Below are 23,785 nucleotides of genomic sequence, written 5' to 3'. Positions count from 1 at the left end.
ACATATTGGCTTTTTCAGATTTTTCTGAAAAATTTTGGGTTATTAAATCTGAACCCCAAAAATATGCCTGCCTTCAGACTTCACGTGGATCTGGGTGGCAGCAGGCAGTATGGGTTTAGCTCTGCCACAAGGAGTTCAGGCCCTTTCCGTATGGGCCAAATACGCTGCCCTGGGGACGGCAAAAGCGCCGTCCCCAGGGAGCCGTTTGCACAGGGGGCGCAGCTGCTTCACAGCCGCGCCACTCTCGCTCCGCCCGAGAGAGGTTTACGGAAAATGGAGGCTTTGAGCCGCTGCCATGTGAACGGCAGCGGCTCGAAGGTGCCCTCCCTCCCCCCTTTGCACCATCCACCTACCATTTCTGTGGCTGTCCAGCGCATCGCCGAGGCCTGGGGACACGCCCCCCTGCCCTGCGACGCCGGAGCAGTCGCGCAGGGCAGGGGGGGCATGTCCCCAGGTCGGCGACATGCCGGACGGCCACAGAAACGGCAGGTGGACCAAGCAACGGTGCTCCGCGGCGCCATCTTCCCGGCTGTTTCTGGGACCGTTCGTGCGAACGGTCCCAGGGGGGTTGGGTCGGCATCGTATACGCTGACCCAACCCCAATCGTGGCTGTGCGGAAATGGCCTCAGAGGCAGGTGCAGAGTTGACCATTGGGCCTAGCCAGCCGAGCCCAGCATTCAACTTCAGGCTTGGCCTGGCCAGGTGCATCTTTAAACAGCAGGCTCTGCCTCTGAAGCCGACAATTTAATGCTGGACCTGGCCAGGTTGAACCCAACATTGAACTGTGGGCTTGTCCTGGCCAAGTTCAGTTTTATAATTCTGAAGGACACGTGCACTTTGGAAGTGGCATGCAATTCAACACTGAACCTGACTGAGCTGCAAGTAATTGACAGAGGGAGAGCGATCCTTCCCCCTCTTTAATACAGCAGGTCAAATGGACCCTCAAAATGCAGCAGCAGCAGCAGTGGTTTTTGGGATCAAATTGTTCAGCTCCTCTTTATTGCTGCCTTTTTTTGGATGAACCCCACCCCCTACCTCCAATATTAACAAGGGCTTTTTCTAGTTCTTTTGGGGGGAGGGCGGTTCAGATTTACTGAATTACCATCCCTAATTTGATTGGCCGAAAGTCACCCATCAAACTTCCATGGCAGCATGGGAATTAAAATCTGGGTGTCTCAGATCCTAGTCTAATGGTCATAAGAACATAAGAACATAAGAACAAGCCAGCTGGATCAGACCAAAGTCCATCTAGTCCAGCATTCTGCTACTCACAGTGGCCCACCAGGTGCCTTTGGGAGCTCACATGTAGGATGTGAACGCAATGGCCTTCTGCGGCTGTTGCTCCCGATCACCTGGTCTGTTAAGGCATTTGCAATCTCAGATCAAGGAGGATCAAGATTGGTAGCCATAAATCGACTTCTCCTCCATAAATCTGTCCAAGCCCCTTTTAAAGCTATCCAGGTTAGTGGCCATCACCAGCTCCTGTGGCAGCATATTCCAAACACCAATCACACGTTGTGTGAAGAAGTGTTTCCTTTTATTAGTTCTAATTCTTCCCCCCAGCATTTTCAATGAATGCCCCCTGGTTCTAGTCTTGTGAGAAAGAGAGAAAAATTTCTCTCTGTCAACATTTTCTACCCCATGCATAATTTTGTAGACTTCAATCATATCCCCCCTCAGCCGCCTCCTCTCCAAACTAAAGAGTCCCAAACGCTGCAGCCTCTCCTCATAAGGAAGGTGCTCCAGTCCCTCAATCATCCTTGTTGCCCTTCTCTGCACTTTTTCTATCTCCTCAATATCCTTTTTTTGAGATGCGGCGACCAGAACTGGACACAGTACTCCAAGTGTGGTCGTGACCATTGCTTTATATATATAAGGGCATGACAATCTTTGCAGTTTTATTCTCAATTCCTCTTTCTAATGATCCCCAGCATAGAGTTTGCCTTTTTTACAGCTGCCATGCAGTGAGTTGACATTCCCATGGAACTATCAACTAAGACGCCTAAATCCCTTTCCTGGTCTGTGACTGATAGCACTGACCCCTGTAGCGTGTATGTGAAGTTTGGATTTTTTGCCCTATGTGCATCACTTTACATTTAGCTACATTGAACTGCATTTGCCATTTCTGAGCCCACTCACCTAATTTATCAAGGTCCGCTTTGGAGCTCTTTTGTAACCTTTTGTGGTTCTCACCACCCTACATAATTTGGTATCATCTGCAAACTTGGCCACCACGCTACCCACCTACTTCCAGGTCATTTATGAATATAGGTTAAAGAGCACTGGTCCCAAAACGGATCCTTGGGGGGACACCACTCCCGACATCTCTCCATTGTGAGAACTTCCCATTTATACCTACTCTTTGTTTCCTGTTTCTCAACCAGTTTTTAATCCATAGGAGGACTTCCCCTCTTATTCCTTCATTGCTGAGTTTTTCTCAACAGTCTCTGGTGAGGAACTTTGTCAAAAGCCTTTTGGAAATCCAAGTAGACAATGTCCAATCGGGTTCACCCCTGTCCACATGCCTGTTTACACCCTCAAAGAACTCTAGTAAGTTTCTAAGACAGGATTTGCCTCTGCAGAAGCCATGCTGACTCTTTCTCAGCAGGTCTTGCTTTTCTACATGCTTTATAATTTTATCTTTAATGATAGATTCTACTAATTTACCAGGAACAGATATCAAACTGACTGGCCTGTAATTTCCCGGGTCCCCCCTAGATCCTTTCTTAAAGATTGGTGTGACATTGGCAATCTTCCAGTCTTCAGGGATGGAGCCTGATTTCAGGGATAAGTTGCATATTAAAGTGAGAAGATCAGCAATTTCATGCTTGAGCTCTTTAAGAACTCTTGGGTGAATGCAATCTGGGCCAGGGATTTGGTAACATTTAGTTTATCAATGGCTGCCAGAACTTCTTCCTTGTCTACCACTATCTTCAAGCTAGTTCCTTGGATTCGCCTCCCAAGAAGCTTGGTTCAGGTGCAGGAATGTTCCTCACGCCCTCTTGGGTGAAGACAGATGCAAAGAATTCATTCAGCTTCTGCAATCTCCCTGCCATCTTTTAGCACACCCTTTGTTCCTTTGTCATCTAACGGGCCTACCGCTTCCCTTGCTGGCTTCCTGCTTTTGATGTACTTGAAGAACTGTTTGTTGCTGGTCTTGATGTTCGCAGCCATGCTTCCTCATAATCCTTTTTTTGCCTCCCTTTACAGCTAACTCTTGCTTCTCTTTTGCCACCATTTGTGTTCCTCCTCATATTCTTTCATCAGTCAAACTGGACTTCCATTTTCTAAAAGACATTTTCTTTTTTCTGATAATTTCCTCAACCTCTCTTGTTAACCATGGTGGCTTTCTTTGGACTGGGTGCTGCCTTTTCTAACCTGTGGAACACATTCCGGCTGAGCTTTTATTACTGTGTTTTAAATAACCTCCAAGCATCCTGGACAGTTTTGACTCTCTTTGATTTTCCTTTCAGCTTCCCAAGCACTATCCCCCTCATCTTTGAGAAATTTCCCTTTCTGAAGGCGTAATGTAACTACATTTAGTAGTTGCCACTTGTTCGCATGCTGAGATACTGAATCTGACAGCATTGTGGTCGCTGTTCCCCATCGGCTCAACAACACTGGACTTCCCCGCATCAGGTCCTGGGTCCCACATAGAATTAGATCTAGGATCCACCTCTCCTGGTTGGTTCCACAACCATCTGATCCTAAGCCACAGTCATTTAGCATATCCAGGAATGCTCTCTCCTTACTATGACCTGAACATGCATTTTTCCAGTTTATATGGGGATAGTTAAAATCACCCATTACCACTCACATTTTGTTTTGCTGGCCTCTCTAATTTCTTTTTTTTCCATCTCAGAATCCTCTTTGTGCACTTTTTGGTCTGGGGGACTTATAATATATTCCTAATATTAAACTGTCCTTCACACCTGGTATTAAACTGTCCTTCACACCTGGTACAGTGATTCTGTAGGGGAACCAGCTCCCCTTGCATTGTCTATTTTATGTGATACTATGCTCTCTTTGATGTAAAGGGCAACTCCACCCCCCAATGCCTCTGTCCTATCCTTCCTATAGAGCCTGTAGCCTGGTATAACAAGCATCCCACTGGTTCTCCTCTCATCCCACCATGTCTCTGTAATGCCCACTCATATCAAAAGTCCCTCCTTCAAAACTCTGTGTACTCTAGCTCCTACATTTTAGGTCGAATGCTTCTACTATTAGCATAGAGACACCTGTATACCCCTGTCTCTGTCCTTAACCTGGGATTTATGTGCTTTACCCTCAAGTCTTTTGCAGACACTATCCCTTGTCACATGCACATTGCTATGTTTCCTCGGCTATGTGGTTGGATTTAGAAAAACCTCCCTCTCTGTCTGCATCCCCATAGATACTGTATTCGAACCGAAGTCACCTCAGCTCCTGTCGGCTTTCCCCAGTGATCAGTTTAAAGCTGTTCTGCCACCTTTTTTAATGTTGGGAGCCAGCAGCCTGGTTCCTCTTTTTGGTTAAGATGAAGCCCGTCCCATTTGTACAGGCCTGCCTTGTCCCAAAAGGTTCCCCAGTTCCTGACAAATCTGAAACCCTCTGCCTTACACTACCTTCTCTCATCCACGATTGAGACCCTGTATCTCCGCTTTGCCTAGCTTCCCGCCTCAAGGCCAAGTGGAACGGGTAGCATTTCTGAGAATGCCACTTTGGGGGGTCCTGGACTTCAACCTGTTTCCTAGCAGCCTAAATTTAGCTTCCAGAACCTCCCCGGCCACATTTCCCAATGTCGCTTGGTGCCAATATGGGACTACAACTGCTGACTCCACCCCAGCACTGTCTAAAGCCTATCTAGACGGTTGCGACATCCCAACCTTTCGCACCAGGCAGGTAAGTCACCATGCGGTCATCACGCCTCACAAACCCAACTCTCTACATTTCTAATGATCGAATCACCCACTACAAGGAGCCCCCCACCTTCCCGAGGGGTATCCTCAGTGCGAGAGGATAGCTGATCACCAGTTAAGGAAGGGATCCCATCTAAGGGAGCATCTTCCCCACACCTCAGACTGGCACCCTCCGTCCCCAAGACCTTTCATTCTCCATGACATCTGAAGAGATGTCACCTTGGGGAGTGGGACCCATGTTAAGTCCCTGAAAGCCTCCTCTGTCTGTCACCCTCTCTGCCTCTTTCAGTAGCTTCTCTCCAGGTCTGCCACCTTGGATTCAAGAGAACGACACTGCTCCTTGAGTGCCAGGGAGCTCATTGGCATGAGGGCACACCCACCACTTCTGTCCTAGTGGCAGATAGTCATACATGTGACACTCAGTGCAAAACACTGGAAAGCCCCCATCCCCCTGCTGGCTTTCTGCCTTCATATCCGATTTGTTTAGATATTTAAATATTAAGCTTTTAGTCACTGCCCCCCTTTATTATGTCCTTATTAATTTAAAAAAAATTAAATTAAAATTGTGCGCGCCGCTGAACTAAAGCCCCACCTCTGCTGGTTCCAGAGACTGAACTAAAGCCCCACCTCTTAGGACAAAGAGGAACAAGAGATGAACTCTGTTAACCCCTGTTAAGCCCCACCTTCCAGATTCAGCAGCCTTAGCTCACAGGAGCCTTACAAGGAGAAAAAGAGATAACCCCTGTTAAAATACACTGTTTTAAAAGCTGTGGCTTTGAGAAAAGCCCTCTAAAATGAACACCAGCAGGTCACTTTGCTCTTCCTGGCCAAGTCTTCTTCCCACTGCTGCTACTCCTCTCTGCTGGTTCCAGAGACTGAACTAAAGCCCCACCTCTCAGGACAAAAGCCCCACCTCTTAGGACAAAGAGGAACAAGAGATGAACTCTGTTAACCCCTGTTAAGCCCCACCTTCCAGATTCAGCAGCCTTAGCTCACAGGAGCCTTACAAGGAGAAAAGGAGATAACCCCTGTTAAAATACACTGTTTTAAAAGCTGTGGCTTTGAGAAAAGCCCTCCAAAATGAACACCAGCAGGTCACTCTGCTCTTCCTGGCCAAGTCTTCTTCCCACTGCTGCTACTCCTCTCCGCTGGTTCCAGAGACTGAACTAAAGCCCACCCTCACAGGACAAGAGCCCCACCGCTCAGGACAAAGAGGAAGAAGAGATGAACTCTGTTAACCCCTGTTAAGCCCCCCGTTCCAGAGTCAGTAACCTTACCTTACAGGAGCCTTACAAGGAGAAAAAGAGATAACCCCTGTTAAAATACACTGTTTTAAAAGCTGTGGCTTTGAGAAAAGCCCTCCAAAATGAACACCAGCAGGTCACTCTGCTCTTCCTGGCCAAGTCTTCTTCCCACTGCCCACTGGTCTAGTCACTACATTACACTACCTCTCACTGCTCATAGTCCTAAACACTGTGCAATAAAATTGAAAGTATGGCAAGACACTCCTTGCTTAAAATCATAACAACAATGTGCTATGTGCTGACCTTATATTTTGAATCATGCAAATACATTGATGCTGTTCTGCTTTACTCCCTAAGAAGGTTTCCCACATTTCTTTAGTAGCATAGGAGCCAGTACAGTGTATGTCCTTTACACAATTCTCTAGTAATCATTAATCTGAGATTGTGCAAAAGGAGCAAATATGAATTGGCTGCTTAACCCACCTTTGCCAGCCCTGACATTAACTGGACAATAGTGCTATTTGGAAAAAGCCATATTGTGGACTCATTTTGATGTGATTATGATTGTTACAGTTTCAGGACAGTATCTGAATGCTGGAGGGCTCATATGCTGCAGCGGTAACCTCAGAAAGCCCTGAGTAGTATGCAAATTGATAACAGGCTATTATTACTCTGCTAGGTTACACACAGTAAGAGTGTATGAGGTGTAGAATAATTCTACACAGTATGAGTGTATGAGTGTAGAATAATTCACTTATGTATTTAGAATTTTTCATGATGCCAAGAACCAGTTTAAAGTAGCTTACAAAATAAAACTTAATTTTAAAAAGATGTTAATTAAAATACAAGGTTTAAAACTCAGGCAATATACTGATCCTATACAAAGTCACATGAAGGCATACTCAAGACACAGAAGGCACATTTTAAATGTTCTTAGGCCAGTGGTGGCGAACCTATGGCACGGGTGCCAAAGGTGGCACTCAGAGCCCTCTCTGTGGGCACGCGCACACAGAGTTCATCATCATGGGGGGGAATCGCTACAAACACCCCCACCCCCACCTCCTCTAGATTGGCCTGGGCCACTGGGATCGATTATTAGCATTAAACCTAAGACCTAGTTTTGGGGAAGCAGTGATTTTCATGCGATTTTCATACAACCCCCACTGATTTTCATGCGAAGAACTAAAGCGTGATCCTTTACCTGGGAGTCAGCTCGGTTGCTGGCAATGGGGCTTGCTTCTGAGTAAACCCTCCTAGGGTTGTGATTCACCTGTTCGAAGAGATGCACGGTTGCTTCAAAACAGAGCCACCAACTACCACCAAGCTTGCTCCTGAGTAACGCATGCCTCTGAGCCAACCGCTTTTTCTGAACTAAAACCTCAGTATTCGGGTTAAATTGCCGCGTGGGCACTTTGCGATAAATAAGTGGGTTTGGGGTTGCAATTTGGGCACTCGGTCTCGAAAAGGTTCGCCATCACTGTCTTAGGCAGTCTGTATATTAGCATTGTATGGCCCATGCTCATACACAAGCAATGAGCAGATGGGTGTTTGGTATTATGGTAGTGATGGTGGTCAATATCGCCTTCACTGGCACTTAATGGGAGTTTACTTGAATTTGAGGTGGGTGAGGTGTCAACAGGACCCTTACTGCTAGCTGTGTGGAGCAAACTGGTCCTATCTATTGATTAAAGGGAAGATGTTTAGGCAGTGCCCTGGGAAGGGGAGATAAAAAGAGAGCAGCTATTCAGTTGCTCTGCAAACCCTTTTATGGGATTACTTAGGGATCTGTGCCTGCCTGATGCTCATGCCAGAGTGTTCTAGTAGTTAAGAAAGATGGAAACGACTCTAAAGACCTGGATTTGACTCCCCACTCCTCCACATGAAGCCTGCTGGGTGACCTTAGGCCATTCACAGTTCTCTCAGAACTTCCTCAGCCCTGCTGACTTCACAAAGTGCCTCTTGAGGGAAGAGGAAGGGATTGTGCTTGTAAACCACTTTGAGATTCCACAAGGTAAAGAAAAATGGAGTATACAATCATCTCTTCTTCTTCCTCTGCCTGTGTAGGGTGCCTTGTTTTTGTTGTCTTAATATTTGTCCCTAGAGCCCTGAAACATAGCATGCAATGATTCAGAGAACAAAGGAGTTCGCAATACTCCCTTCTCATGTTGTTCTGAGTCTTGGTGGTTTGATCTTTGATCACAAATTTCACTCTTGTGCAAGGTGGTTTATTATACGGATATAATCCATCACCAAACTTCTTGTCACAAACATTCCCCCTTATGAGTACCTCATATTCTCAGAATGGAACAGAGTAATATATCCTCATGTCGTGTCTTATGGTATGTGATCTCCATTCCCTTGTAAATGCTCATATACTCCTGGCAGTTTGCCATAATTTGCTATTTGGTTAGTCGTAATCCTGTTCTCTACAGTGTGCATGGGAATGGGACAGAGTTGGGCATCTTTTCCTTGAATTGTAAATGCTGTAAAAATAATCAGATAGATCTTCACCAGCTCCTGGGTTTCTGAGGATTTCCATTGACTCTGGTGAGTGTGCTTTACTTTGCACCCGCTTTTTGTTGCAATAAAGGTTAGCCGTCACTGGGGATAAGATTGAGCTCTTAGTTTGAATAGGATTCCAACTAAATTAAACTTCTCTCCTTCCACACCCAGCTTTGACCTTTCCCCCCTATGCACTGATATCACTTAGTAGAGGCAATAGGATAACACAGCTTAGGATGGCTTGGTTAGTCTGATTGAGTATGGCTAGCTGGTAATATGACATTTCATTCAATCTGAGCTCTAGCCACTATGTTTAGAATGCTAGAATCCAAAAATCTATAGCATGCATGGGCATTGTACTGGTCTACTAGTGTTGCATGCATACTAGAGTGTAAAATGTACACTGGACAACTAAATGTGTGTTATTTAAATTGGGATGCTGTCACACTTTCTAGGGAAGGAGCTCTTTAACTCCAGTTGTTTGGACATCTTTGTGTGGTGTGGCACTACTAACTGTCCCAGAGCCACTGCAAGTGTGCCAAGATGTCAATTTGTATTGGGAGTCAGATGTGCTCAGCTACCTTCCACAATCCACATGTGTCAAGGCATCAACTAATGTCAGCTCCTCTGTCATGCAAGCAATAGGAAAAGCTGTGTTATTCACATCAGCTGTGCCATAATGGTGTCCAACACCTGCCAGGTTACTGCATACAATTCCTGTTGTGCTTTCTATCACCGAACAGGCTATTTAGATATTATTTTCCAACTGTATGGAATGGCTGCAGGTAATCTTCGTGTAAGTGTGAATCAAATCCGCAGCACAGATATAGAGAACTGAACTACTCAAAGACTATTTAATTTTTAAGAATCAAATTACGATGGAATTAAGGTTAAAATGTTTCTCTTTCCCCCTCCCTTTTCTCCCCCTTACCAACTGCACTAGGCCTCAAGGCTGAAATGTCCTTATGCTGACTTTTTTTCCATAATCCTTTGAGGGGGGAAAAAGAGACTTTTCAATCATTAAACAGTAGGAATCCCTCATCTAGAGCTAAAGGATACGTCCTATTAAGTGAGAACATAAGCCCATTTCTAATTCAGGACAGTTCTGCTATGTATTCTCTAGGACCAATAAAAACTGCTGATTAACCAATGGACCAATGGATCTCCATGTGCCATACAGCTGTCACATCAGCTGTTTCCTCTGCCACAATTGGGGTGTAATGTTGCTGGGTTTAAGTGCAGGAGAGGGGAATTTTCTTGTGACTGTACAAATAATTCATCATAGGCTGTGTGCCTCAGGACTGTTATGGGCGAAGAGAAGAGAAATATCTCATAGTTATATTGTAGTTCATCCTAAACCTGACAAGCAAGTGGTTGGCACATATAGTGAAAGCTTGATAAAAGATTTTTGAATAAGACAGTTCCAAACTGGGAAGGGGGGGAGAGAAGAAGAATTATAAAAGGATTTTTTTTCTTCAGCGTCATTTCAGGCCGAGGTAGCTAAATGCTGTATGAATGTACAGAAGAGGCAGCAGATGTCATTAAACAAATCTGTTCATTTCACAGAGAAAAAAAATCACACTATATCCGTGTTTCCTGAGCAAATTTTTAAGCCTGGGACCAGCTCATCCGATAAGCAGTCTTACAGAGAAATTGCCAGCTTTGCATTGTTATGTGGTACACTGTCGTTTTTATGCATGTACACTGTGTGAACAAGAGGGTTAAAAGTTAAACAGTAGCCTGAGGCTAGCACACTTGCAAGCTGAACAGGTACAAAATAGGCTTTGGTTGCTTCCAACTATTACTGTATGTCTTTAGCAGAAACTAACATAACAGGCATCTATGTGCAAAAAGACATATTTCCTTAAGGTTGCAAGTATTATGAAATGGAACTGCTTTAATGGCTGAAATGCCCATATGACCTTTAATCCAAAGTCATAAATTTGTCAGTGTCTGAAAGTGGCAGGATATCATTCTTAATGAGGCTAGTTTTTTTTCCCCCTCCTGGTCTTTCTATTTCAGGCACCCTAGCTTAGACTAGCATGGAGTTCTAACATTATTTCCAAAAGTAGTACAGTAAAGCCCTCGTAAATACATAAAAGGAAACTAAATGAGCAAAACTAAAGCATTGTTACCATTTGAAATAAAGTAACGAAGGAGGCACTGAGAGCTTCGCTTATCCTACATTTCATAAAATGATAAATAACACAAGTCATCATGTTTATGTATAATGAATTACAATCCGGCTGCATTTACCTTAGTAACATTTTACTGGGGTTGTATTTTACTCCCAACTACCAATTATGTCATCATCCTGGCATTTACCTGGACATAATGATACACAGCAAACCCATTCTTGTAACATAATTCATGGCTTAAAAGTGTTTGCTAAGCCAACCAGGATTCTATGTACACATAACGATGTGGAGATTGCTATTAAATTTTACAGATTAAAGTTTAGTAAACCTTAAAGTCTTACACTGGTTTGCATGGTATTTATTAATCCTAAAGGAAAAGATGTTCTGCTACTTAAATGTCAATAACATGTAACCCCTATTAAAATAAACAAAAATGCCATTATATGCATTTTGTTACACAATACCATGCTAGCTGCAATGGCAGATATATTATTAAGTGCAAAAATATGCACTATGCTTTTAACACTTTACATGGCACCATTATAGAACATCTTATACACCCCCACAGCATCTTTATTATTATTATTGGGGTGGGGGGGAGGACAAGAGACACAGAGACCAAACCTCATGTCTTTCATAGCAGAAACCCAGATTTTAAAAAGATCTCAAAGCCATGGGAAGAAATATCTATTGTAACATTATCTTCCATTTATTCAATTTAATTTGTTTGAGGAGGGAAGCATATAGATCATTTTATAAGCTTGTAAGGTCACCACATTTAAATTAAAGTGACCTCTTAAAGCCTATTAATAACAAGTACTGTGCTGAGAGAAATTTAATATGAATGGTTAAAATGCATGGAATTCAGATTTTACTGCCCAACAGCTCAATTAAACAAATTGAATTTTTAAGCAACAAAAGGGAATTGAATCAAACAGGGATGTGGTGGGATCTGAAATGTGGACATTTATGAGTGATAGTAGCTGGGCCCTCCAGCAGTCGATTCCCTTCATTTGTTGTCTCAGCAGTTACAAGGGATTGGGCAGGCTGCAACACAAAAGGATAAAAATGTTCACCACTGAAACCCAGGTTTTGGCTCCCAATAAATCATCTGTCACTTCATCACAGCCCAGTAGATAATGAGCAATAAAGTTTTCACACTCGAAGAATGAGGAAGCAGACATAAGCAACACGGCAGTTCAAGGCGCTGGCTTCCTTGTTCTGTAAATGATAAGGCACTTTGTATAATAAATTACCACAAGGTTTCAGAGAAAGAATGACCCTGACACCAGTAACATAAACAATTTAATGCTTGAAAAAAAGCCTGATCTAATCACATTTACCTACACATTTTAATGACAGAAATTAGTCCCTGGCTCTTACATTTATATATGAACACGTATATCAAAACAGAAACTGCAGAAGCACCGGCCTCCCTCTGAGTTGTCTGAGTACTGTAAACAATGTTCTAAAGATGGATAGTAATTGGAAAAATGTTTTCAATTGCTAAGAAATCCAGCATAGCATAAGGCTGTATAGGACTAAGAACTGAAGGCTATAGTTATCAGCTCTGGCTTGTGAAATTCCTATAGGAAAAGAGCATAATATCATCCAGTCCACCCACAAAAGTAGCCATTTTCTCTATGGGACCTTATCTCTATCATCTGGAAATCAGTTGTAATTCTGGGAAAACTCTGTATGCCACCTGGAGATTATCCCACCTTATCCCACTTGTATCCCACCTTATCCCTCAGCAACCCATATGCAAGAACACCACTTGATGTTGTGTCCATATCCTCAATGTTGCAAAAAAAAAAATTACTGAGCAACTTTCCTTTCCCAACATCTCAGGCTAAAAGCAACCATGGGAGCATTTATTATTAGAGAAACTGCACGAGAAGGAAGATTTTAAGAAAACCTTCAGCAACACAACTGCAATCCAAATTGCCTGCCCACCAATAAGAACATAAGAACATAAGAACAAGCCAGCTGGATCAGACCAAAGTCCATCTAGTCCAGCTCTCTGCTACTCGCAGTGGCCCACTAGGTGCCTTTGGGAGCTCACATGCAGGATGTGAACGCAACGGCCTTCTGAGGCTGTTGCTCCCGATCACCTGGTCTGTTAAGGCATTTGCAATCTCAGATCAAGAGGATCAAGATTGGTAGCCATAAATCGACTTCTCCTCCATAAATCTGTCCAAGCCCCTTTTAAAGCTATCCAGGTTAGTAGCCATCACCACCTCCTGTGGCAGCATATTCCAAACACCAATCACACGTTGCGTGAAGAAGTGTTTCCTCATTAGTTCTACCTTTCCCAGCATTTTCTGGCAATGAATGCCCCTGGTTCTAGTTCAGGAGAAAGAGAGAAAATTTTCTCTCTGTCAACATTTTCTACCCCATGCATAATTTTGTAGACTTCAATCATATCCCCCCTCAGCCGCCTCCTCTCCAAACTAAAGAGTCCCAAACGCTGCAGCCTCTCCTCATAGGGAAGGTGCTCCAGTCCCTCAATCATCCTTGTTGCCCTTCTCTGCAATGACCACTTCTTGTTCAACTGCATGCTAGGGGAATTAATCACAGATTTCCATCATCATGTATATTTTTTAATATGAACTGGAAATGTTAAGTTGCATGTTATGGGAAGGCAGCATTCTTCTGGATTTGGAATTTTAATGGTCTAGCAAAGGCAGCCACCAAAGATGACATCTACTTTGTCCCTTCTTCCTCCATAGCATGTCGTTATGCAGCATAGCCTACATCATCATGATGTGTTTGACCTTATTCCTTCCTCCTGCAATCATAGGCTGATTCCGCATGGGTCAAAAAGAAGCAGTGTGAAAACAGTGTGAAAATGGTGTAAAAGGGTTTAAAACGGTGTAAAAGGGTTTATACTGTTTTCACACCGTTTTCACACCGCTGTTTTTCACCTATGCGGAATCAGCCGTAGAGTGGTGGATGATGCCAGGGCACAAGGGGAGCACATAACTCCATTTAGAGTAGTAGTTGCTAGTATAGATGTATACAGGGTTGCCAGGCATGGGAGATCTGGGGGCAAGGATAGGATTTACATGTGCCCTGGAACTGAATGGGAAAAACAGGAAGTGATATCATATCACTCTAAGAATTGCCAAAACTCTATGATAAAACTGCAGAGTTTCCAGAGACTCCTAGAGTAACATGGCAGCACTTCTGGGTTTTCCCTGGAGGTAACATCACATCACACATGATGCTGACTGAAAAAAAATTCTCCTGTTGCTGCCAATAATATGGCCATGCACCAAAAGTTGTCAGCAAGAAGTTCCCTCCATAGCAAGTGGCTGGCAGCCATGGGTACTTTTTTTTTAACCTGTGTGGTTCCACCCCTACAACAAGGAGGGAGAATCCCACAATTTGTTTTTTTAATGATATAAACATGTTAAACTGTGATAGGCACCATAGTCCTATTTCTTTTTTTTTCTGGGACAAGTTCATGCTGATAGTATTCTGTTCCCATCCTGGTTTTTGTTTGATGTGTTGTTTAGTGAATATTTTTTATTTGTTGATGACAGGTCACAAAGAAAAATGGTTGGGTCTCAATTCAGGATTGGTTTTGTGACTCTGAAGTTTCAGCCTTTTCAGCTAATGGGAGTTTGAAGGAGATCATCATTCAAATTCACATGAAAGGTGCTTCAACAGGAATACTGGAAAGGATACTACAAAGTGTAGTTTGTACAACAGAGATGCTACAAAGTATAGTTTATATGCAAAATATAAAGCTGAATATCAGTTGAAAAGTAATGGTGTCGCCTTGAAAACATATAAAGCATATCCTACACTGATTGATATTATTTTATACCAGCATTTGAAGTACCACGCAGTAAAATAGTATCAAACATCCTTGTCATATGCAAATTGATAAATTAATACTTGCATAGTAATGGCAAGGTAGAAAAATATGCAAATAAACTTTTGTACATATCTACTTTTGTTCTATTCATTACATGATTAAACACATGCAAGCTGCAACCACAATGTCAGCAGTAGAAATTACTGTTCTGCCTGGCTGTCTGTATATAACATTGCTGAGATGAATTAAATCCTGGGTTTACAGATCAATCCAGTGCATATTTACTGAGGAACAGGCCCACTTGATCCTCACTTAATGAAACTTGTAGCCTTAGAATTGTTAGTCCAGATACAATGTAGTAGGATTCAAACCAGAATTCAAAAACTCTGGATAGGTGCCAGTGCAAACAATTGATAGATTTGGCCCCAACGTGTCCAGAAGAGAGATTAATGTCAATTATACGGAAAAAGGTTGTAAATAGTTGTTTTTTAAAAAAAAATGCAACCTGGGTTCCTTAACAAGTAACATTTAATAGGTCTACACTGAAATGTATATTGCATTCTTGTTCAGTATTAGAAATGTATTATTTATACTTCCTGTAGTTATGTTTTAGAATACACAAGTAGAGTTTGTATAGCAACAACAGTGGAAAAATATTTGCAACCAGGGCAGTCTGGCAATATTGCATGTTAAGGCATGCTATTTGTAAGCAAATTTATATGAAAAGTATGCAATCCCTAATACTAAACTACTCTAGCCCCAGACTGAAGGGTGATTTTACAAACGTCCTGCAGCACTCAATCATTCCTTCATTTTAATGTCTTTATTTTATGATTTTGTTGATGAAATACTACTTACCCGGTGCTCAAAATTCCTTTTAGGCTGCAGGCAGTGGCTAGTTGACACGGCAAGCCATATTTTACAGCGATATATTTCAGCTCTCTCTGTCCAAGTTGGAGGACACAGTAGCCAAGATGGTTTTTCATAGTGGAAATATATTTTCATATTTATTTATTGATTTGACTAATGTATCTATTTTTCAATTCACATGCTTATGTTTCAATCCATTAGAGTGATTCATGGTCAAATAATATGTTATTGCAAGTACAAAGAGGAGCTAAAGCCCCTGTACACGAGCTGTAACACCAGGGGAAAAAATAATAAACAGGACCAACTGCCTGGTTAAACATCAAATGTTTGAATTCCCAAACAATCAAGAGTAAAAACAATGATCTCATTTAATGATAATTTTAATATTTTTGTTTGAAATAATCAATTGTACATAAAATAAAGGTCTGGGTGTTTTAGGAGATTAAAATACAAAAAAAGTAAGCAACTGATTTTTATGTAGAGCAGGCATTCAAATTGCCCTGAAAATAAAACCACAGAACAGTTTTAATTAAGCCATATAAGAGACTGCATGGCAAGTGGTAATGCATTGTGCAGCCTCTCACCTCAAGGTCATGACTTGGAACGCAGCCCAAATTGGTGGTGCCCAAAAGTTGTCATTACAATAATAAGTAGCTGTTAGGTATCTTGTATTAAATGAGTTGCTGGTTTTGTTCCAGATCTTAGTGGACAGATGTCCACATAAAAAGAACTACCATCTGCTTGCTCTCTACATAAAGACATAGGTCTACAGACTGAGTTATCCTAAAGATCCCTGGACCACAATTTTTGGGGAAAAAAACCCAGCAGTAGAGTTAGAAAGGTTTGGGAATTTAACGGTGGAGGTGGTAATAAGTTGCCTACATCCCTTTTCATTTGCCACCACCTTTCCCCTCTTCTACCATTCATTAGCACTGGCCATAACCTATTTTTATATGTGAATGGAACAGTGGGTACAATCCACTCATACAGGTTAATAGTCATGCACCCATTAATTCTAATAATTAGGAATTATGTATCCTTTTACTAGACAGTCCTCCTATGATACACATGTATTGTCTTGTACTCCTGTTTTGTAATATTAATCTATACTTCTGTACATATCTTTTTAAAGTAACTTATGAACACTAAATAATGATGAGAGATATGGCAGCCTGAGGACAAAATCAAACCTATCAAAAAAAATTAGGTCCTTCCTTGACAACCTTTACCACATTTGTCCTTTTGTTGCAATTTCACTTGTAACAAGAACATGTTTTTGAAACACTTTAAATGAAAGAGAGATTGTGTGGTTTAATAATAAATGTCTTTATTTTAGCCATTTATATTCCTTACTCTTCAAAAATGCCCAGCTCTTGAAGTTACTAAAATGAAAATTCCTAACCTCAAGAGGGTATTGGAGGACAAAGTGTTTGGGATACCTCTCACCCATGTACCAAGTCCTCTCAGACCCACTCCACACGGGCCAACAACTAGGGTTGGAGATTCGGATAGTCCGAATCTGGATTTTGACCGAATCTGCACTGATTCGGACAGATTCAGACAAGCAGGGGCTGAATCTGAGCTGTCCAAATCCCATCAGATCCGAATCCATGAGATTCAGATCACCAGCCGAATTGCGTTTTTATTTTTTGGTGTTTTTTCACGTTTTGGCCTGCAGGGAGCGCTTTGTTAAACATATCAGCACCAAAATTTCAGGGTATCATCAGGGGACTGTTCTGATGCTACCCTCCAAGTTTGGTGCAGTTTGGTTCAGGTGGACCAAAGTTATGGACCCTCAAAAAGGGGTGCCCCTATCCCCCATACTTTCTAATTGGAGCTAAAGAGATGAGGGCTACCCTTTTGAGGGTCCATAACTTTGCCCCCCCCGAACCAAACTGCACCAAACATGGGGGGTATCATCAGGACAGTCTCCTGATGATACCCTAAAATTATGGTATCGATACATCTACAAATGCGCCCCCTGCAGGCACCCCCAGAAATTTGTCCAAGATTCTTTGTTCTGCAGTGACTTAGCTGCATTGCTGTCAATGGGGAATTTCTGATAGAGGGCTGTGGAGTGCACATTTCTCATGGTAAACCCACAAAACTTTCAGGGTATCTTCAGGAAAGTCTCTGGATGACACCATCCAGGTTTGGGGAACTTTGCTTCAAGGGGCAGTGAGAGATGAGCCCTACCCTTTTTGGGTCCCATAGAATTGAACCCCCTGAAGCGAAGTTCCCCAAACCTGGATGGTGTCATCCAGAGACTCTCCTGAAAATACCCTGAAAGTTTTGTGACCATACCTTCAGAAATGTGCACCTCACAGCCCTCTACCAGAAATTCCCTATTGAAAGCAATACAGCTAAGTCACTGCAGTACAAAGAATCTTGGACAAATTTCTGGGGGTGCCTGCATGGGACGCATTTTTAGATGTATAGGCACCAAATTATCAGGGTATCATCAGGTGACTGTCCTGATGATACCCACCAAGCTTTGTGCAGTTTGGTTCAGGTATGGACCTTCAAAAGGGGTGCCCCTATCCCCCATTGTTTCCAATGGGAGCTGATAGGGGGCTACACCTTTGCAAGTCCATAACTTTGGCTCCCCTGAACCAAACTGCACTAAACTTTGGGTGGTATCATCAGGACAGTCTCCTGATGATACCCTGAAATTGTGGTGCCAATATGTCAAAAAATGCACCCCCTGTAGGCACCCCCAGAAATTTGTCCAAGATTCTTTGTTCTACATCTACACAATCCATTGCTGTCAATGGGAAATTTCTGGGGGTGCCTGCAAGGGGCACATTCTTAAGGCTAGCAGCACCAAACCTTCAGGGTATCATCTGGAGACTGTCCTGATGATGCCCCCCACGTTTGGTGAAGTTTGGATCATGGGGGCCAAAGTTATGGAGTCCCAAAGGGGGTGCCCCATCCCCCATTGTTTCCAATGGGAGCTAATAGAAAATAGTGGCTACCGCTTTGGGAGTCCATAACTTTGGCCCCCATGATCCAAACTTCATCAAACTTGGGGGTCATCATCTGGACAGTCTCCAGATGATACCCTGAAAATTTGGTGCTGCTAGCTTTAAAAATTCTCGTTTATGTTTTTCACCCCTCCTCCACATGAGCAGCCTGCTGGAGTGAGTGAGCAGTGAAAAACACAAACTAGAATTTTTAAAGCTAGCAGCACCAAACTTTCAGGGTATCATCTGGAGACTCTCCTGATGATACTACCCAGGTTTAGTGAAGTTTGGATCGGGGGGGGCAAAGTTATGGACCCTCAAAGGTGTCGCCACATCTCCTATTAGCTCCCATTGGAAACAATGGCGGATGGGGCACCCCCTTTGAGGGTCCATAACTTTGGTCTCCCTGATCCAAACTTCACCAAACTTGGGGGGTGTCATCAGGAGTGTCTCCAGGTGATACCCTGAAGGTTTGGTGCTGCTAGCCTTAAGAATGCACCCCCTGCAGGCACCCCCAGAAATTCCCCATTGACAGCAATGGATTGTGTAAATGTAGAACAAAGAATCTTGGACAAATTTCAGGGGGTGCATTTTTTGACATATTGGCACCAAACTTTCAGGGTATCATCAGGAGACTGTCCTTATGCTATCCCCCAAGTTTGGTGAAGTTTGGATCAGGGGGGCCAAAGTTATGGACCTTCAAAGGGGTAGCTCCAATCTCCTTAGTTCCCATTGGAAACAATGGGGGATAGGGGCACCCCCTTTGAAGGTCCATAACTTTGGCCCCCCTGATCCAAACTTCACCAAACTTGGGGGTAGCATAAGGACAATCTCCTGATGATACCCTGAGTTTTTTGGTGCCAATATGTCAAAAAATGTGCCCCGTGCAGGCCAGAACGTGGAAAAACACCCAAAAAATAAAAGAAACCCCAAAATTCCCGGATTTTCCCACAGATTTGGCCGAGTCCAAATCTGCAAGTTTTGGAATTCGGCCAATCCGAACCCATTGATCCGAATTTGGGCCGAATCCAAATTGGAACGAATCTGGCTGGTATTGACCAACCCTACCAACAACACCGGTGCAGGCCCAGTAAAAACACTGGTTGGCAGGAGAATTTTGCACAGTTGCCAAAATGAGGCAGCACTATCCTTCCCCCACTCAACTGGTGTTTTTGAAAAAGTTCACACAAACCTTCCTCCCCCTTGGAAATTGTATGAATTGTGTCAGAAAGGAGAGGTCTTCTGGGGTCATTTAGGGCTTTAAAGGTCACAACCAGAACTTAAAATTGGAACAAACCAGATAAATTCTATGAAGACTAGCAAAACATGCTCCCTGTAACTATCCCAGTCTCGTCGTATTTTGTACTAATTATAGAATCATCTTCAGAATCATAAAAAGTATCTTACAAATCATCTTCAAAGGCACCCTTGTCCAAAGTGTATTACAATAATCAAAAGTCGATGTGATGAATCACAGATAACTATGGCCCAGCTTGCCTTGTTGTTTTAATTTAGTTATTATTAGATTTCTGTACCGCCCTCCCCCAAAGGGCTCAGTCTCATGTCAATCAAAACTGGATAAGGGCACTATGTGAAACAGAGGGTTTCTGGGTTTGAGCCTGATGATATGACATCAGCTGTTCTTTTTGGTTTACGTTCATCCACAAGCGTCTGTAAAAAAGGCATTAAGAACTCTAGCCGATCAGATTATGGAGGCTGAAGCCAAATACCCTGATTCACTGGTTATTATTTTGGGAGATTTAAACAAAGCAAACTTAAGGGAAGACCTACCAAAATACTTTCAGCATGTCAACTGTCCCACCAGAGGCAAGAATATCTTAGACCACTGCTATACAACACTGAAAGATGCTTATCGGTCTTTACCACGAGCAGCTGTAGGCCATTCTGATCATTGCATGATTCACCTTGTACCTGCTTACAAACAAAGATTTAAAGCCACAAAACCAATAACTAAATCAGTGAGAACTTGGACTGAAGAGGCAAAGTTAAAGCTGCAGGCTTGCCTTGACTGTACAGACTGGAATATTTTTAAAGACACCTCTGCAGATTTGGATGAACTCACAGATACTGTAACATCATATGTCAGCTTCTGTGAAGATCTTTGTATACCAACCAGGAACTTGCGTATATATAGTAACAACAAACCTTGGTTCACAGCTAAACTTAAGCAGTTACGTCGTTCCAAAGAAGAGGCTTACAGAAAGGGTGATAGAATGCTGTATAATCAGGCCAGAAATGTATTAACAAAGGAGATCAGAGCAGCAAAAAGAAACTACTCTGAAAAGCTAAAAAATCAGTTTTCACCAAACGAAACAGCAAACATGTGGAAAACTCTTAAAAAATATCACCGGTTACAGCAAACCACCTTCCCAAGCTGAAGGAAATCAGCAATTGGCAGACGACCTGAATGTGTTCTACTGTAGGTTTGAAAACAATCTACAGTCACCTTTCTCCACAACCTCTATCTCAGACGCACCAACAATAGCCAAACTTCCTACAACTGAACCCATTTCATTGGGTTTACAACCCCTGGTGATCTCAGAAAAGGAAGTGCAAGATCTATTTCACAGACAGAAGCCTGGAAAAGCACCAGGCCCAGACAAGATAACACCTTCTTGCTTAAAAGTCTGTGCTGTCCAATTGGCCCCCATTTTCACCCAAATCTTCAACAAATCACTAGAGATGTGCTATGTTTCCTTCCTGCTTCAAACACTCCACTATCGTCCCAGTGCCGAAGAAGCCTTCCATCAAGGAACTGAACGACTACAGACCAGTTGCTCTAACATCTGTAGTTATGAAAACTTTTGAAAGGCTAGTGATGTACCATTTGAAAACCATCACGGATCCACTGTTGGACCCCTTGCAATTTGCATACCGAGCAAACAGATCTATTGTGATCTATGCTGTTAATATGGCTTTGCACTATATCCTACAGCATCTTGAATCGCCAAAGACCTATGCAAGGGTCCTCTTTGTTGACTTTAGTTCAGCATTCAATACTATCAGACCGGACATTCTTCTAACCAAAACTAAATCAGCTAGCAGTACCTGAGCATATTTGTAAGTGGATCACAAGCTTCCTAACAGATAGGAAACAGCAGGTGAAGCTAGGAAAAATTACATCAGACACCTGTAAAATGAGCACAGGGGGCCCCCAAGGCTGTGTACTTTCACCACTTCTCTTCTCTCTGTATACCAATGACTGCATCTCAAACGATCCATCTGTTAAAATACTGAAATTTGGTGGTACAGATGATACCACAGTGATTGGTCTCATTCGAGACAACGATGAATCCGCATTCAGGCGGGAGGTTGAACAACTAGCCTCGTGGGTGCCACTGGAACAATCTAGAACTGAACACACTTTAAAACCGTAGAAATGGTGGTAGATTTCAGGAGAAACCCTCCCATCCTACCTCCTCTCACAATACTAGACAACACAGTATCAATAGTAGAGACCTTTAAATTTCTAGGCTCCATCATATCTCATGACCTAAAATGGTCACCTAATATCAAAGACATGTCATCAAAGGAGCACAACAAAGAATGTTCTTTCTGCGCCAACTCAGGAAGCTCAAACTGCCCAAGGAGCTGCTGATACAGTTCTACAGAGGAATCATTGAGTCTGTCATCTGCACCTCTATAACTGTGTGGTTTGGTTCTGCAACCCAACAAGATCGACACAGACTTCAGAGAATAATCAGAACTGCAGAAAAAACAATTGCTGCTAACCTGCCTTCCATTGAGGACCTGTATACTGCACGGGTCAAAAGGGCTGTGAAAATATTTACTGACCCCTCGCATCCTGGACATAAACTGTTTCAACTCTTACCCTCTAAACGTCGCTACAGAGCACTGCACACCAAGACAACTAGACATAAGAACAGTTTTTTCCTGAATGCCATCACTCTGTTAAACAAATAATTCCCTCGATAATGTTAAACTATTTATTATATACTTATTATATAATTACTGCACTACTTTTTTCATCATTCCTATTACCCATCTCCTCCCACTTATGACTGTATGACTATAGCCTGTGCTGACATTTTATTTTATTTTATTTTATGATTTTACATTTTATGTTTTCATTACTATTGATTGTTTCCTGATTGCTTACTAGACCTATATGACAATCATTAAGTGCTGTACCTTATGATTCTTGACAAATGTATTTTTCTTTTATGTACACTGAGAGCATATGCACCGGAGACAAATTCCTTGTGTGTCCAATCACACTTGGCCAATAAAGATTCTATTCTATTCTATTCTACAAGCCTGCTTCTTTGGGAGGATTATGAACCCATTAAAAAAACAGGTTGATTCCTTAATCCCCAGTTGGCTGTGTAATCAGCCAATAATATTTCAGTTTTATCTGAACTACTTCCATTTATTTTTCCTCATCCGGACTATAAGCACATCCTAAGCATTAGTTCAGAACACCCAACAGTCTCACCTGATTCCACTGAAAAGGAGCTACAAAACTTGGTATGTGTCCTCAGCATAGTAATGATACCTCTCGGGGAAATGGGTCAGATTAACAGAATCAGAATCTAAGATGTGGGAAATCATAGTACATCTGAACTCTGCATTGGTCAGACTGATACCAGAATGATATGATCATCATACCTCAACATATAGATAAATCGGAGAAGACTCAGAGAGGGGCAAACATGATAAAGGACTTCTTTTAAAAAAGTGATACCAAAAAGATTAGTCATGAGGTTGTTTAGCCTAGAGAAAATAAGATTAAGGGAGAACAAGGTACCAATCTTCAAATATTTAAAAAGCTGCCACAGAGAAGATGGAGAGTAGGTGTTCTTTGCTGTCACTGGCAACAGGGCAAATGTCAACACAACAATATTTCAGCCCTAGGCAGCTACCTAATACCAACCTTTGCAGGAGAGAGCAGCATATAGAAGATTCTTTCTCTTCTAAACATCAGCCTGAAATGTGTTCCACTTGTGCTCATGAGCACCTCTGTGAAGGAAGGAATAGTCTGATGATTCAGGAAACTAAGAAATGGGTCACAGACATAACATTTCCAGTGGCAGCAAAAACAAATTAATAATAGTGGAGTAGAAGAAACCATGGGCATTCTAAGAAATTCAAGTGATGATGAGCAGGGGGTGCAGGTAATAAATCATGGATATGTTAAGAAAATGAATATTAGGTATGTGCATTTCATTTAAAAATATATTTTATCACAATCTGAATAATTATGTTCCTTAATATAGTTATTATAATTGACACCCCCGCCAACAAAACCAGTAATATTGAGAAATCTTTGGATCAGTCTGTTATTCAGACACCTGGGTATCTC

The sequence above is a fragment of the Sphaerodactylus townsendi genome, linkage group LG08, assembly GCF_021028975.2.
Source record: "Sphaerodactylus townsendi isolate TG3544 linkage group LG08, MPM_Stown_v2.3, whole genome shotgun sequence".
NCBI classification, from domain to species: domain Eukaryota; kingdom Metazoa; phylum Chordata; class Lepidosauria; order Squamata; family Sphaerodactylidae; genus Sphaerodactylus; species Sphaerodactylus townsendi.
This window is presented reverse-complemented; position numbering follows the sequence as displayed.